Source organism: Cryptomeria japonica, chromosome 4 (genome assembly GCF_030272615.1).
Source record: "Cryptomeria japonica chromosome 4, Sugi_1.0, whole genome shotgun sequence".
NCBI classification, from domain to species: Eukaryota; Viridiplantae; Streptophyta; class Pinopsida; order Cupressales; family Cupressaceae; genus Cryptomeria; species Cryptomeria japonica.
This window is the reverse complement of record NC_081408.1, coordinates 731,615,779-731,631,393: the sequence shown is the minus strand read 5'-3', so window position 1 is coordinate 731,631,393 and position 15,615 is coordinate 731,615,779.

The following is a 15,615-nucleotide window of genomic DNA, read 5'->3' as shown; positions in this document are numbered from 1 at the left end:
GTTCCCCGACCTAAAAATAAGAATGTTATTGGAGCTAAATGGGGTTTTAGAAACAAACTGAATGAGGATGGACAATTTCTAAGAAACAAGGCTAGATTGGTTTGCAAAGGATATTCTCAGAAGGAAGGAATTGATTATGGTGAAACTTTTGCACCAGTAGCTAGAATTGAAGTTGTTAGACTATTTCTTTCTTATGTAGCCTATAAGAACTACAAGGTCTATCAAATGGATGTTAAGTGTGCATTTATAAATGGAGAACTTGAAGAGAAAGTCTTTATTGAGCAACTTGATAGATTTTTACTAACAAATGACAAAAATATTGTTTACAGATTAAGGAAATCCCTATATGGATTAAATCAAGCTCCTAGAGCGTGGTATGCAAGTTTGGATAGGTATCTTTTGAAGCTTGATTTTATAAAAGGTAATGCTAAAAGTAACCTATATTATAAGATCACTAATGATGATATTATGATTATTGAAGTATTTGTTGATGATATCATTTTTGGAGGTGAAGAAAAATTGTGTATGGAATTTTTTGATAATATGCAAAGTGAATTTGAAATGTCTATGACTGGAGAAATGAGATTTTTTCTAGGCTTGCAGATTACTCAAACTAACAAAGACATCTTTATCTGTCAAACTAAGTATATAAGGGAATTGTTGAAGAAATTTAATGCAGATGGGGCATATCACATTGATGAATAGAAGAGAACATCTAGTGGACCATTTTTTCTTGGGAATAAATTGGTTTCATGGATCAATAAGAAACCATCATGCATTTCTTTATCTACTGCTAAAGATGAATATGTTGCAGCTGCAACTAATTGCACTCAATCTATGGATGAAGAAGACATTGAAGTATATACACATGAGTTGTAATGATCCAATAGTTATTCATTGTGATAACTCTGTAGCTATTGACATATCCAAGAATCCGATATTTCACTCCAAAACTAAGTACATATCAATCAAGTATAATTTTTTGAAGGAAAAGGTCGAAGTAAAAGAAGTCAGATTGGTTTATGTGAACACTAAAGAATAGATAGCAAACATCTTCACTAAACCTTCATCTCAAAAATCATTTGAGTATTTGACAAACAGTCTGGTATGCATTATCAAAGCTATCTTTTTCCCCAGATTCATGAAATAATGCTACTACTCAGGGGGAGTAGTCAACCTTGAGATTTAGAGCTTTCATATTATGTGTAATATCTATGTCATATATTTGGCATTCTTGTCAAAGGGGGAGGAATATATGTGAAAAACCATTGCTATCTATTTTTTAGATTGATTTCACTCCTTAGGGGGAGTTTAGTGGTATTTGGTCTTTTGATTCAGATTTGGTTCAGATTTTCATTGCTATATCATTTTATGGGAGATTGTTGGCAGTCTTCCATTGGGGGAGACTTGTTTGTCATTTCTTGGCATTTGGATGTTTTTCACATCTATTGTTGCCATCAATGATAAAGGGGGAGATTGTTGGCCATAAGATGGAATTTATTATGTGTTGCATTGATGTTTTGTCATTGAAGTCAACACTAGTTGTTATGATTGTTTACCGACTTCTAGTAGAAGGATTGGATTGGAAAGATTATCAGTTGATTGTCACTGGTATGATCTGGATGATGGAATGAGTTTGTATGGATGGTTCCTATGCTTTTGAAGTAAGTTCCTTGATGATTAGATGCTATCTTATGTTCAGTAAGCTTGCTTTTTAGGTCCAGTAAGGGTTCCACCGATAGAGATTTATTGAAGATCTTTCATGAATTGCATAAGTGGTGTTGGTGCAGCTTCTAGAAGGGATTTAGGATGCTGATGGTGATTGTGTCTTTTCCTCGAATAATTGGTGTCATTTCTTTGGCACATGTGGATCTATTTTAGGTCTGATGCTATCTAGGTTATGGACTAGTTTTCTTGTAACGTGTTGGTGGATCCTCTAATGCACTTCTAAGATGTTTTATTGATTGGATGATGTTTGTTTGGTCTTAGGCCAAAATTATTTATGATTTTATTTCAGGATTATGTAATGGATCTATTGTATTATCATTTGGGTGGTCGACCTAATTGGTTAAGTCTCGGGTTGGTATAAATATATGTAAGATCTCGTTGTAGATCATGGAAGTATGAATGGGAAATGAGAGAATAATGTAATAATAATTTGTGCAGAGGATTTGGTCGATCATAGTTGATCGAGTTGGTTTTATGTAAGAGGTTTTAGACCTTTGATATTGAGCTGAACAGGAACTCTAATCTGGCATGTTTGATGTTAACACCAATAGTTCTTCTCTCTAGATTGTTTTCCAAATATTTTGAGGTGGTTGACATCTCTGTAGTAAGTGAGAGTCCATTATGATGAGTAGTGCACTCTAGGTAGTGTGTCTTCATGCATGTGCATGCCCCTATTGTAATCATATACTTGTTGCAGAAGTATCATCTGACTGTGGGTAGGGTTTCCTACTATGGTTTTTCCCTTTATCGAGTTTTCCACATACAAATTATGGTGTTATGTGTTATGGTTTCTTGGTATTGATTCTCTAGTTTTCAATTATGCTTTAATGCTTTATCAGTTATTCTGGTAAAAGGTTTTCAGTTCTTTAATTCACATAATATGTTAACAATTGATTCACACCCCCCCCTCAGTTGTTCACCAGTTATCCTAACAAGAACTTTTAAATCGAAAGAGATTAGCAACATTAAAAATTTGTGAGATAGCCACTATAGGAGGGATTTCTATCTCATAAGCATTTTCTCCAAACTTGTGGACAACCCTACATGGCCCAATCTTCTTCATTTGTATCTTAGGGTATTTTCCCTTTGGTAGCCTCTCCTTCTTCAAGTGTGCCAACACTAGATATCCTACCTTAAATTGAACATCCCTTCTCTTCAAATCTTCACATTATTGATACTTTTCACTTCTCTTCTTGAGATTATCCCTCACCTACACATTTATGTCTCTCATAGCTATTGAACTCTTCCCCCTCTACACTCCTTCTCTCCATACCACTCAAAAGTGACCTATGAACTTTGTATCCCTATCTGAAACCATTGTTAATGGAAGGCCATGAATTATTACTATTTATTTTTAGAACACTACAATATGGGAAGCATCAATGGTGCATTTATAAGGAATAAAGTAAGTCATTTTGCTAAATCTATCCATTACCACAAAAACACTGTCATAACCCCTTTGATTTCTTGGCAGACCTAATAAAACATCCATGCTTATAATATTGCATGGTCTATTGGGTATAGGTAAGGGCTAGCAGAATCCTGTATTAGAGGTAGAACCCTTGGCCCTTTGACAGATTGCAGAAGTTTCGACATATTTTCTGACATCTAACTATATTTTTGGCTAAAAATAGAATCTCCTTACCTAATCCAAGGTCTTGTCAACCACAAAATGTCCTCCAAGACTTCCACATTGCTTCTCCATTATCAAGTTTGTCCCCATGGAACACATAGGTATGCACAATTGAGCACCCATTAATAGAAATCCATCTTGTAAAAAAATATCATAAAATTTATCATAAAAAACACCTTGAAACTAATTCCAAATAGAGTTTACATCATTGAAGTCTTCATAGTCTCCATACATGTCTTTCAATTCTTCTATCCCCACAATTTGGAGTTGTATCTTATGTCCCAACATTGATCTCCTACTTAGGGAATCCACTACTTTCTTGGCTTTGCCCTTTCTATGTTTAATAGTGAGTGTGTAACTCTACAACTATTCAACCCACTTTACATGCCTATGAGTTAACTTTTGTTAACTATTCAAAAAACCTAGAGCAAGGTTATCCATGAAGATAATGAATTGCTTAGGTAAGAGGTAATGTCTCCACTTCCTTAGGGACTACACCAATGCATAGAGTTCCAAGTCATAAGAGGAATACTTTCTTTTGGATTCATTGTTATTTTCACTAAAGAAGACCACTTGTCTACCCTCGTGGCTCAAGACTACTCTAACTAAAAATTCACTATCATCACACTCCACTATGAATAAATTGTTCAAGTCAAGTAAAGCAAGAATAGGCTACTGTGCCACTCTATTTATGAGTTATTCTAAACTTCTTTCTACCTCCTTACTCCATTGGAATCTCTTTATTTTATCTCCCTTCATGGTATGAATCATAGGTGAGAAGATATAACTAAATTTATATATGAATTTCCTATAGAAACTAGAAAAACCATGAAAGCTAATAAACTTATAAGGCACAGAGAGGGGGGATGGGGTGAATCAGTGCAAGAAAAAACCTTAAGAATCTAATTACACCACTTAGCAACTTTAAAATCAATAGGAATGAAAGGAAGATAATCACATAAGAAGAGACTACATAAAACATGCCAAACATAACACAATGATTTATACATGGAAACCCAAAAGGGAAAAAGCACGGTGGGAGTTAGTACCCACAAGATTCACTATCTGTAGAATATAAATTTTTGATCAATTAAGGTCTTACAAATATGCCCTATTAGGAGCAGACCCGGTTAGGAGTCACAAAGTTAAGGGATTTCTATGATGAGCCCTATTAGGAGAAACCTCACAAGAGGATTTAAACTCAGATGTTGAGGTACCCTATTAAGGGATTTACAGATTAAGGCCTATCAAGACCTACTCGGTTAAGGGATTTTTCTACTGCAACTATTAGGATAACAACAGTTAAATGATATTTATATAACACTTCTATGTCTGATAAGATCTGCTTCAGTTCCTCAAAAACATCAACAACACATCAATATAGAGCTTCACTAATCATCGAACAATCAAACTTTCAATATTCACCTTCGATTTCATTCACATACATATCCTTATCTCATAACCTGTCACACTTTTAATAGACATCAACTTAGTCAGCTAACAACCTTGGAAGAATATGCTACGTTTAATGAATCTAGTCAATCTTGTAATACATGCTTTACTTATGTCGGCCACCCACATAACAAACAAAAAATAAAACAAAATTGTACTAGTTTACCGATCTTAGTGACTTTATCACTACCAGTTAAGTTTTCTTCTAGATAGCCTACTCTGTACATCAAATCTTGATCATCCTATTGAATCTGCTAATGCAGTTATGAATATAACACCGAATACTTGTTTCCATCACTCCTATCAAACCACATCATCCAACTCTTCATCAATTGCCTATACCGGTTGCTAGAATGCAACTTTGTTCCTATTTACCGGTTGAAGACCTATTTGCCGATTCACTATTAAAAATTTTTCTCTACTAGTTAGGTATTACGGGCTGGCATAATAGACTTAGATGACTATAAAACATAGTTTCCATCAATGACAACATAAAACAAGTCACCAATCAACTCTCTACATCAAGACATACTCGCCCTTAGCAATTGCATGCTATTACAAAAATTTAAAATGATTACAAGACTCATACTACTACTCCCCAATACGATTACAACAAAATTTTGACTCTTTCAAGTACTACTCCCCCTTTGACAACAATGGCAAAGGAAAGTAAACATATACAGTTACATCAAAATTGAATCAAAATTGAATAGAATATATATAGATATAAGAGTTTAAAATGTTTTGCACTCCATAGCATATATATATATATATATATATATATATATATATATATATATATATATATATATATATATATATATATATATATATATATATATATATATATATATATATATAAGAGTTCAAATTGCATTGCATAGCTTCAGATCATTATGCCAAGTCTCCAAAATACTGTCGGTTATCTCCACATGTGTCCTGATCTGTCCAACAAGCTCCTCCATGGCATCTATAGTTCTCATCTCTGAGGTAGCTAGAATAGCTTCTGACTCTTTATACCCTCTCTACAAGATCTCAAATTTTGGTATCAACTGTATTTGTAGTTCCTACAGGGATGTTGTTCTCTTTACCTATTCATTTTCAAAAACTTTCAGCTTATGTTGAATCTCTACAACGGTCCTTCCATAATATATTGCAAAATCATTCAAAGGCTTAAATGAATCACTTAGAACTTCAAGTTCCTATTCAGCTTCATGTTTCCTTTTTATCAAATCATCACAAAATAATGGAAATTTTGCCACAGTAGAAGTATCTTACCGCTAGTCTCCAATGCTTTCATCAAGTAGTCCTTCTTAACAGTCAAAGCAACTTTAGCTTTATCTATATCTTTCATTAACTACTCTATCATTTGCTTCTTATACTCCTTTTCTACACAAATATATGTTGCATCCTCAAATGATTTCATCTGTTTACCAGCATCAACAACCATTTGACCTAACTTATCAATCGATGTAGATAGTCTATTTGTGTTTGTCTCCGATAATAGACTAGACAAAAACTCAACCGCACATTGTACTGAGTGAGATTCCTTTTGTTGTTTGTTCATTCTTTTCTTCTTAGCTCTAGATTGCATGGCAGTTGCAATCTCCATTAATTCTATAGAACTTAACATATCCATGTTAATGGGTCCTTGTATACTTAATGCATCATTTTCCTCATCATCATCAATTTATTTTGTATAATTAAATGATAGGGGTGTCACTTTAGGTTCAAATTCCTCTTATTTTTTGTCCTCTTCCTCTTTCTTCTCTTTAGGTATATCCTCTATCATTTCTTCTATCTTTTCTTCTTCCTTATTCTTTTCACTATAATTTACCAATGGCTCTTAAAAGCTCTTTACGTCTTCATCTTTATTTTCTTCCCATCCTTGTAGTTGCTCAAACATTTTTATATCATCATCCCACACATTTACATTAGAAGTTGCATCAATATCATCAGTATCGGTGTCATCATCAGGAATGACAACTATCTCTATTTGTGTATTGACTAGTTGATCATCTACCGGTTGGTCTCCCATTACAATTTCATCATGTTGAAATTCACTTATATCAACATTGTCTAGAAGATCTTCTGCCTTGAGCTTCTCTGGTTGCTCTTCCTCCTCATCATGTAACAAACCTAGCAAAATTGTCAAAATTTGTTTAGTTTCCATACGAATTGATTGGGTCTCACCAATTAACATTCTTGTCAACCTTTTCTTGGATCTAAAAGATTATTTTACCTTTGCAAGAATTTTATCTATCTCCTCCTTTGTGGCTTCAAGTTGCAAGTTCTTAAGAATAAATTCAATTAATTCTTTGTCCTGTTTCATAACTGCATGGCACCTTGCATCAATCTTATTATATAAATAATTTGAAATTACCCCTTGCAATTCAATTAGGGCTTTGTTGTATTTATTCATGATGAAAACAATTACATCCTCTATCTATCTTTGTTCATCCTCACCAAAACTATCATAAAGTTTCTTCACAACATTTAATAAAACATACTCCTTAACATGCATAATTATTTTTTCAAAAGATGTAAGTTTTGATATTGGTTTCTTCACTGTCTTAATAGTGGAAGTTCCAACATCCTTTGATATCTTACCACTAGCTCTTAAGGATTTCTTCTCACCTTCTGATTCGGTTTCTTCTTCATCAGCAACTACTAATTTCTTTGCTTGTTCCTTTTTTATTTTCCCTCTAATTAATAATGCTTTAACTATAGGGGGGTCAATTATTTTACCTTTTCTCTTGAATTGAATTTTGGAAGGTTTCTCCTTCACCACTGTACTCCTTGTTTGTCTACTAGTACTAGTACCAATTGGGGAACTAGATGCACCTTCCTGTTGTGTTGCATGTCTTTCTCTTACTTTTGCAATGGCTTCCTTTCTAAAACCTTGTTGTTCAGCAAATGCCTCCACTTGCTTTCTCACTTTCTTAGCAATTACTAGTCTATTTAGTTTAGAGTGCACCTGTAGTGATTTCTCCTTGTAGGTGCCAAATCTTTCTGTAGTTGTATCTACTAGTTGAGTTAATGGGTGATCTGCATATGCAACCAGAAGATCTGCCTCGACTTCATAACCCATAGACATCACCCAAGTTGTCTTGGGATCAACTACCTCCATCATACATGTATCTGTATCAACCACGAAACAAATTGTATTCTCAAATTTCTTGACAATACTCTTTGGTAACCTTTCTCTTGCATGCATATTCTTCTAAAAATATTTAAAATATCTCCATGTAATCTTATCAAAACCATTACCCAACATTATAATGATGTTCTTCATCTGTAATAGTGTCAGTGTGTCATTAGACCACTGAACATCACCGATACTAGGAAAGTAATTCTAAAAATAGAAGAACAAACCAATGATCAACTGTCCAAATTTAAACTTCATTCTCTTATCCTTCTTGATGGACGATAGATTCAGTATTAGTTGACATTGCAATGCCTTAGAAAAATCATAATCAACATCTTCCTTTATCATCCGATATGCAATATGAATAGTTGCATCAGGGATTTTGTTCATCCTTCTAGAATGATATATTTGGTAAGCAAAAACCATTGAAGTATATTTAACTACCGGATCATTAATATCATTCACTGTCATTTCTCTTCCATCCCATCTTTAATTAGTCATCTTTTCAACATCATTCTTAGGAATGGATCTCAATACTGGAACCTCACTGGTGGCACAAAGTCTGGTGTCTTCATGAATAGCTTCTTTTGTAATCTTATGTGGTCTTTGAAGCCACATAAATTGGTCATTAATCCCTCTAAGAACATATCTGACATGTTCACCATCAAAATCATCAAAGAAATTTAGTGCATGGTGAAAACCTTTCTCGGTAACCTTCTTAAACTATTCCTTTATCACTCCATTCTTATCACACAACAATCAATTTATATTGGTCAAAGATTACAAAAATACCAAGATCCTCCAATTTGTAATGATAAAAAGATCTAACATCTTCTACATGTAACACTCCATAGGGAAGTTCGGATAGGGCTCTGATGGGATTAGTTTCAACATACTTAAACTAGTGCCTTTTAAATTGAGGACGAGGTCTATTTGTAACATCTACTAGATGCATTGTATCAATTCTTAAAGATTCAAACTTTAGATACAGAACATAGGAATTGCTGGATAAACACCTTTCCCCGCTATCACAACTAGGGTTTCAACACTGACAAAGTTCTCTTCACCAATTATCGATCATGGATTACCTCAAATCTCCTCAAGTCTATATCAATCCAATTAGATGCTACAAACACAAATTTTTCTTTTCTCTTATCGCTCTTTGAGTGCTCACAAGAATCCAAAGTGACAAATTACATTCATAAATTTCTTTTTATTTGCCCATATCTACCGCATTAAATCCTATTACCGGTAAAACCCTTAATATATCTTTTAGCATACTACTAGTTTGATCATAAAATCACTTCTTAATATCATAATGCATCAGAGTATGCAGATTTAACATACCTCATGGTCCTTTAGGGGGTTCTGGAATAGATCTAATATAGAGCTCCCCCTAAGTTTTTTAACAGGTTAGTTTTCCGATGAAGGGTTCTCCACACTAGGTGAAGAAATAATATCTTCAGATTGTTTGTCTTCATTTTTCTCATCATCGTTCTCTTTCCAGATTATGTTCATTTTAGCTTTGGTCTCCTCCACATCAATTTTCATCTTCCCTTTTTGGTCAAGGTTGATTTACCGGTTGATTCACCTTTTCTCTGCAAAACTTTGCAATAAGTCCTGATTTATGACAATGATAACAAGCCATACCAGATGCTCTCCAAGGTCCAGCATTGCCTGTACTAGTCCTTCTTCTTTAGTTCATAGCTACATGAACATAGTTTATGACAAATTGTGCAAACCACATTCATCCTCTTTTCCATCTCATAGGGGCTAGACTAGTTAGCATAGGGTCTATGCTAGTTAGGACTTCTTCAATCACTAAATTTTCTTTGCCAACCACCACCAAACCTCTGAATCATGTGAGGTGTCAGATTATTTTCTTTATACCTGGACTAAATAGCTCTATGTCCATGCATGTTGCAAGTGAAATAGTATCCATTAAAGGTTCTAGGCTTATATCCTTGATATGTATTAGGTCTATAACCATTAATGTCATTAGATCTGCTTTTACAAACATTAGCAGTATGTCCTGGATTATGACAATTGAAACATATAGGTTCATAAGGTTTCTTACCAGTGGATTTCTAAACTTTAGGTCCAGATTTACCTTCTTCCATGTTGTCCTTTGTACCAGAAGATTCACCTTTCTCAAATGTATTGTAACCCAATCTAGTTGTGTCACCTTCCATCCTTTGTGATTTAATCTATTCATCAAGCATGGTAGAAATTTTGTTAAACTTAGCAAGTTTTTCATTAGCATCATCAAGTTCCTATGTAAGGTCTTCATTCCTTTTCATAAGAGTCTCTCTAAGAGAAATTACCATATCTAGATCTGCCTTTATTTCTTCCTTTTCTTCTTTTTCCTCATGCCAATGAGCATACACAATACCGATTTCCTGATTTAACTTAAAGATCTCATGTTCTTTCTCTTTGATATTGTCTTTTGTTGTTCTCCTTGCTTCAAGTTCTTGACCAATTGGGATGGTTAGGGCTTCTAGCTCTCTCCCCAAGTTAGCCTTCTCATCATTAAGTTTCTCCACTTCATCAACCCATGCATCTATGTTTTCTTTATCAGAAGGTTTTCTCTCAGAAACCTCCAACAGTTGTTCAATTAGCTATCTTCTCTTAGCAAGGGAGGCTTTATATTTGCCTCCCAATGTTTCTAGGCCTTCCTCAGTTTCTGAAAGTTTATTAGACATCTCTCTATAACTCATATCCACCATGTCTTCCTTAGAGATCCTTACCAAGAAGTTAAACCTCAAGGAAGTTTGGCTCTAATACCAATTGATAAACTTATAAGACACTGAGAGGGGAGGGGGGGTGAATCAGTGCAAGAAAAAACCTCTAGAATTTGATTATACAACTTAACAACTTTAAAATCAATAGGCATGCAAGGAAGAAAATAATATAAGAAAACACTACATAAAACATGCCAACCATAACACAATGATTTATATGTGGAAACCCAAATTGGAAAAATCACGGTGGGAGTTAGTACCCACAAGATTCACTATTTACAAAATAGAAATCTCTAACCAGTTAAGGTCTTACAAATTTTCCTTGTTAGGAGCAGACCTAGTTAGGAGTCACCTAGTTAAGGGATTGCTATTATGAGCCCTATTAGGAGCTTTGCCCTGTTAGGAGAAACCTCGAAAGAGGATTTAAACTCATATGTTGAGCTACCCTATTAGGGGATTTATAGATTAAGGCCTATCAAGACCTACCCATTTAAGGGATTTTGTTGTTGCAACTGTTAGGATAGCAACCATTAAATCATCTTCATATAACACTTTTGTGTCTGATAAGATCCTCTTTAGTTCATCAAAATATTCAACAATACATCAATATACAGAGCTTCACTAATCACCGCACAATCAAACTTTCAATATTCCCCTTCGATCTCATTCACATACATGTCCTTATCTCATAACCGATCACACTTTTTATAGACATCAACTTCGTTAGCTAGCAACCTTGGAACAATTTCCTAGGTTCAATGAATCTGGTCAATCTTGCAATACACACTTTACTTATGTCAGCCACCGACATAACAAACAAAAAATAAAATAAAATTTTACTGATTTACTGATCTTAGTGACTTTATTACTATCGATTAAGTGTTCTTCTAGATAGCCTACTCTGTACATCAATTCTCAATCATCCTATTGAATCTGCTAATGCGGTCATGAATATAACACCAAATACTTGTTTCCATCACTCCTGTCAAACCACATCATTCATCTCTTTATCAATTGTCTGTACTGGTAGCTAGAATGCAACTCTATTACTTTTGACTGGTTGATGAACTATTTGCTAGTTCACCATTAAATTGTTTTCTCTACCGGTTAGGCATTACCAATTGGCCTAATAGAATTAGATGACATAAAACATAGTTTCTAGCAATAACAACATAAAACAAGTCACCAATCAACTATTTACATCAAGACATCATCATCAAGCCAGTTCAAAAGATTCTTACGGTTCAGTGCAAGAAGCTAAGTCCACTTTTTGGCCAAAAAGTGGAAGTGTTTTCCCCAATTTTCACATTTTGTCTCATTTGAGCTTAAATTTTGAAACACTTAGAAATTGAATCTTGGAAAAAGTCATGAATATAAAAGATATCCCTCTGAGTTTACTTTCCAAATATGTAATTTATTCTAATACCCACATAATAAAAAATAACTTTTTGAATTGAGTACTAAACACTATATTTTAAAAATGTATGTTTTAGGACCATACCATTCATGTGTACGACCCACACTTTTTGACACAATTAAAATTATTTTCTCAAACCATTTTGGGAAATGGTTTGTAATACACTAAAGATTGATGAGCACATTTTTCTGTATTTGTTTTTCTAATATTCTTTTTTTAATTAATTTTTTAATGGTCGTAATTATCTTTTTAAAAATTTGATGTGTACGACCCACATAATTTGACGTAAACTTAAAAAAAAATTATTTTATATATTTTTTAAATAGAAAATAATTTTGTGTAGATTGATGACATATAATTTTTTTTTCAAAATTCATTAAAATAAAAAAGTTATTAAATTAGAAAAATTAGTTAATATTTCAAGTTTATGGACCCGATTTAGTATAAATTAAATGAAAAATAGTTAAAATAATCAATATTTAAATAAATTTACATATTTAGAATCTAGATAGTATAATCTGAAATGGGTTTTAATTTCATATAAAAATTCTCTAATTAGAGGCACGTAAACTATTTCAGAAGTTCATATTTGTGCTTTCATTCATGGAGATTTGAATTTGCAGGTCCATGTCTCAGGTGTGGCCATCCCAAGCCTATCCCGGGCCTAATCCTGAGCCAAGTGGCGGGTTGTGGAATCAACTTCCACAGAATGGGGGCCTATTTATAAAATAGGGTCTGTTCCATTTTTTTGACCGTTGGATTTACTAACAGGCCCCTATTTTAGAAACGAAGGCCCGTTATTTAAATAATGGGCCATTTTTCCTAAATAACCGTTACTATTAAAAAAAGATAGATTGCATCAATTTACCACACTATCATTGAAATTTGTACTGACAAACATTTTTTACATCATTTGGCAGTACTTTTTAATATTTTTTACACAAATTTTTGAAGAACTCAGTAAAAAGATATTATTTTTGAAGAGGAGTTTCTAAAGATGGGTTCTAAGAAACGTCAAAAGAAACAAAATATGAGAATGACAATGGACAAAATTCAACCACAAAGATAGAAGGAGGCAAAATGCCAAAGAGATCAAAGATCACAACAACGTCAATTGAATAATACTTTTGAAGCATCTAGTTCAGTGCTCGTTGTAGATGAGACCATTAAAAAGATCATGATGGATGCAAGAAATGTAGAACCAAACACGGGTATGACTGATGATGCAAATGTTCATGTGGATGCGAATCTTGGTATGTTTTAAATCCCCAAGACTATGATGCCAATCAAATTGCTGATTTAAATGAAGTTGGATATAAATTTCATACACCAATATGAAAAGAAATAAAAATTGAAAATATTACACCACCCTCTCTGAAAGAAAATGAACATGTAATTTGTTTACTATTGATAGCAATGTGCTAGATAATCTTAATGGGTTAGTTTCTTGGAGACAAATCAGAACACATGCAAATGGATTATATAAACATTTTTTCTATAATAAAAAGTGAGGATTCCATTGTCAATTAATGCTACAATTAATAAAAAATTTAAAAATATGTAAAGTCATGAAAAAAAGAGGTATTTATGCAAAACCAAAAAGAAAAGATGAATCATATAAGCAAGTTGTATCTACTATTGCCAGTGCCATCGATTCTATCAGAAAAACAAGTCGATCTAAAGATAAGAATGCAACACGTAGAGTTATAACAACTGCTATAGTTGACAAAACAATTGTGAGGAAAAGAATGTTAAGTGATATAAGTGGTTATTGGAATTTACATCATAGAACCTTGTCAAAAGAGGCCAAAAAAAGAGACACAATTGAAATTTATCCACTAAACCATTGTTGGAGTTTTAGTGGTAGACTTCAAAGGTCGGACATGAAATTAAATGATGAAACTAAACAATTAATTGCAAAATTTTGGCATGATAACACTAGAGTTTCATCAAATGCTAGAGATGTTTTAAATTTAAGGGTGGAATCAAAAATTCATGATCCTCATCCAAAACATCTTCTCAGCATGACTCAAACTAAATTCTTTAAAAAAATTAGTGATGAATCTATGTTAATGAATTTATGAATTAGTCAAAGATCATTTGAAAAATGCAAACCCTGGTATGTTAAAATCAATAAACAAAGAATATCTAGTTGTTGTAAGACTCATGTTTAGTTTTGTTAGTATTATGATGTTTTTCGATATATACATTGTATGTTGCATGGTAAGGATCTTGTGGAGGATTGTGGTGTTTGTAAACCACCTAAATAACAATTATTTATTTCTAGTTCATGCATTTATTGTTACTACTTATCAAGTTGCCATTAGTTTTTATATTCAAAGTCATACTATATACTCTAGTCGGTTAACACTACCGAATCATGTAGTCGGTATACACAAAGAAGTCGGTATGCACAGTCTAGTCAGTTATAGAAGAAAGCAGTCACAGAACGCAGTACACACTGAGCTGTCTACCGAGCAGCATAGATGACACACCGAGTTGATATACATTGAGTATAATGTGTTACCAGATACATTAAACCTAGACATGCATATGAAAAAGTGTTGCAAGATCGAGGCACATCTAACTGTTATCACATTGGAAATCGCACTAGAAGATTGTGTATGATTCTGAGATCAATCTAACCAATGAAATATTTTGTATAGTTATTCATTCGAGGAATCTTGTTTGTAAGATTGAAGCAATGAATTAGATCAACATCTTAAGATATCTATTTATACAACATGAGTTAAAAGGTGTATGTATGAAAAAAGAAGACTGTTACAGAGACACAAAGGTCACTAAGAAGATTTTCAGAGAACAGTCGAAGAATAGAGTAAACAGAAGGGTTTACCGAGTTACTATATGGGTTACTGAGGTATGCTATAAGAAAGGTAATCTATTTTGAGCACATAGAATCTACTATAACATTTCAGATGTAAAGTTGTAGATATTTGTATTGATTTTATTGTAATATTGTGAAGTTGAAAGAGAAACCTTTAATAGGGTAAAAGACTCTAATCAAGTCTATAAATTGTAAAGCCTCTAACTAGGTGTAGCATTTAGAATAAATGTTGTAAAATCCTTTAGCAAGATAGATCTAACAGATCTTGTTACTCCTAACAGGGTAAGCTATCAGAAATAGCTAATATGTAGCTCTAACCAAGCACTCTTTATTATTGCAGTAGTGAAGTTGTGGGTGCCATCCCCACCGCAGTTTTTCTCTCTAACGAAGAGTTTCTGCATAATCAAAATATATGTGTTATGGAGTGAATCATGTATGATTGTTATCTATTTGTTTTAACTTTATTTTATGTTACTGCACTATTATGTTTATGCATAACAATAAAGATATTATTCAAGAAAAGTTTTGGAGTACTGATTCACCCCTCCCCTCTTAGTACATTAGCTTTCCATATTGGGCCTAACAATTGGTATCAAAGCTCGAATCTTGGAAAAGGGTTTAACTACCTAAAGAGAAAGATCTTATCAATGG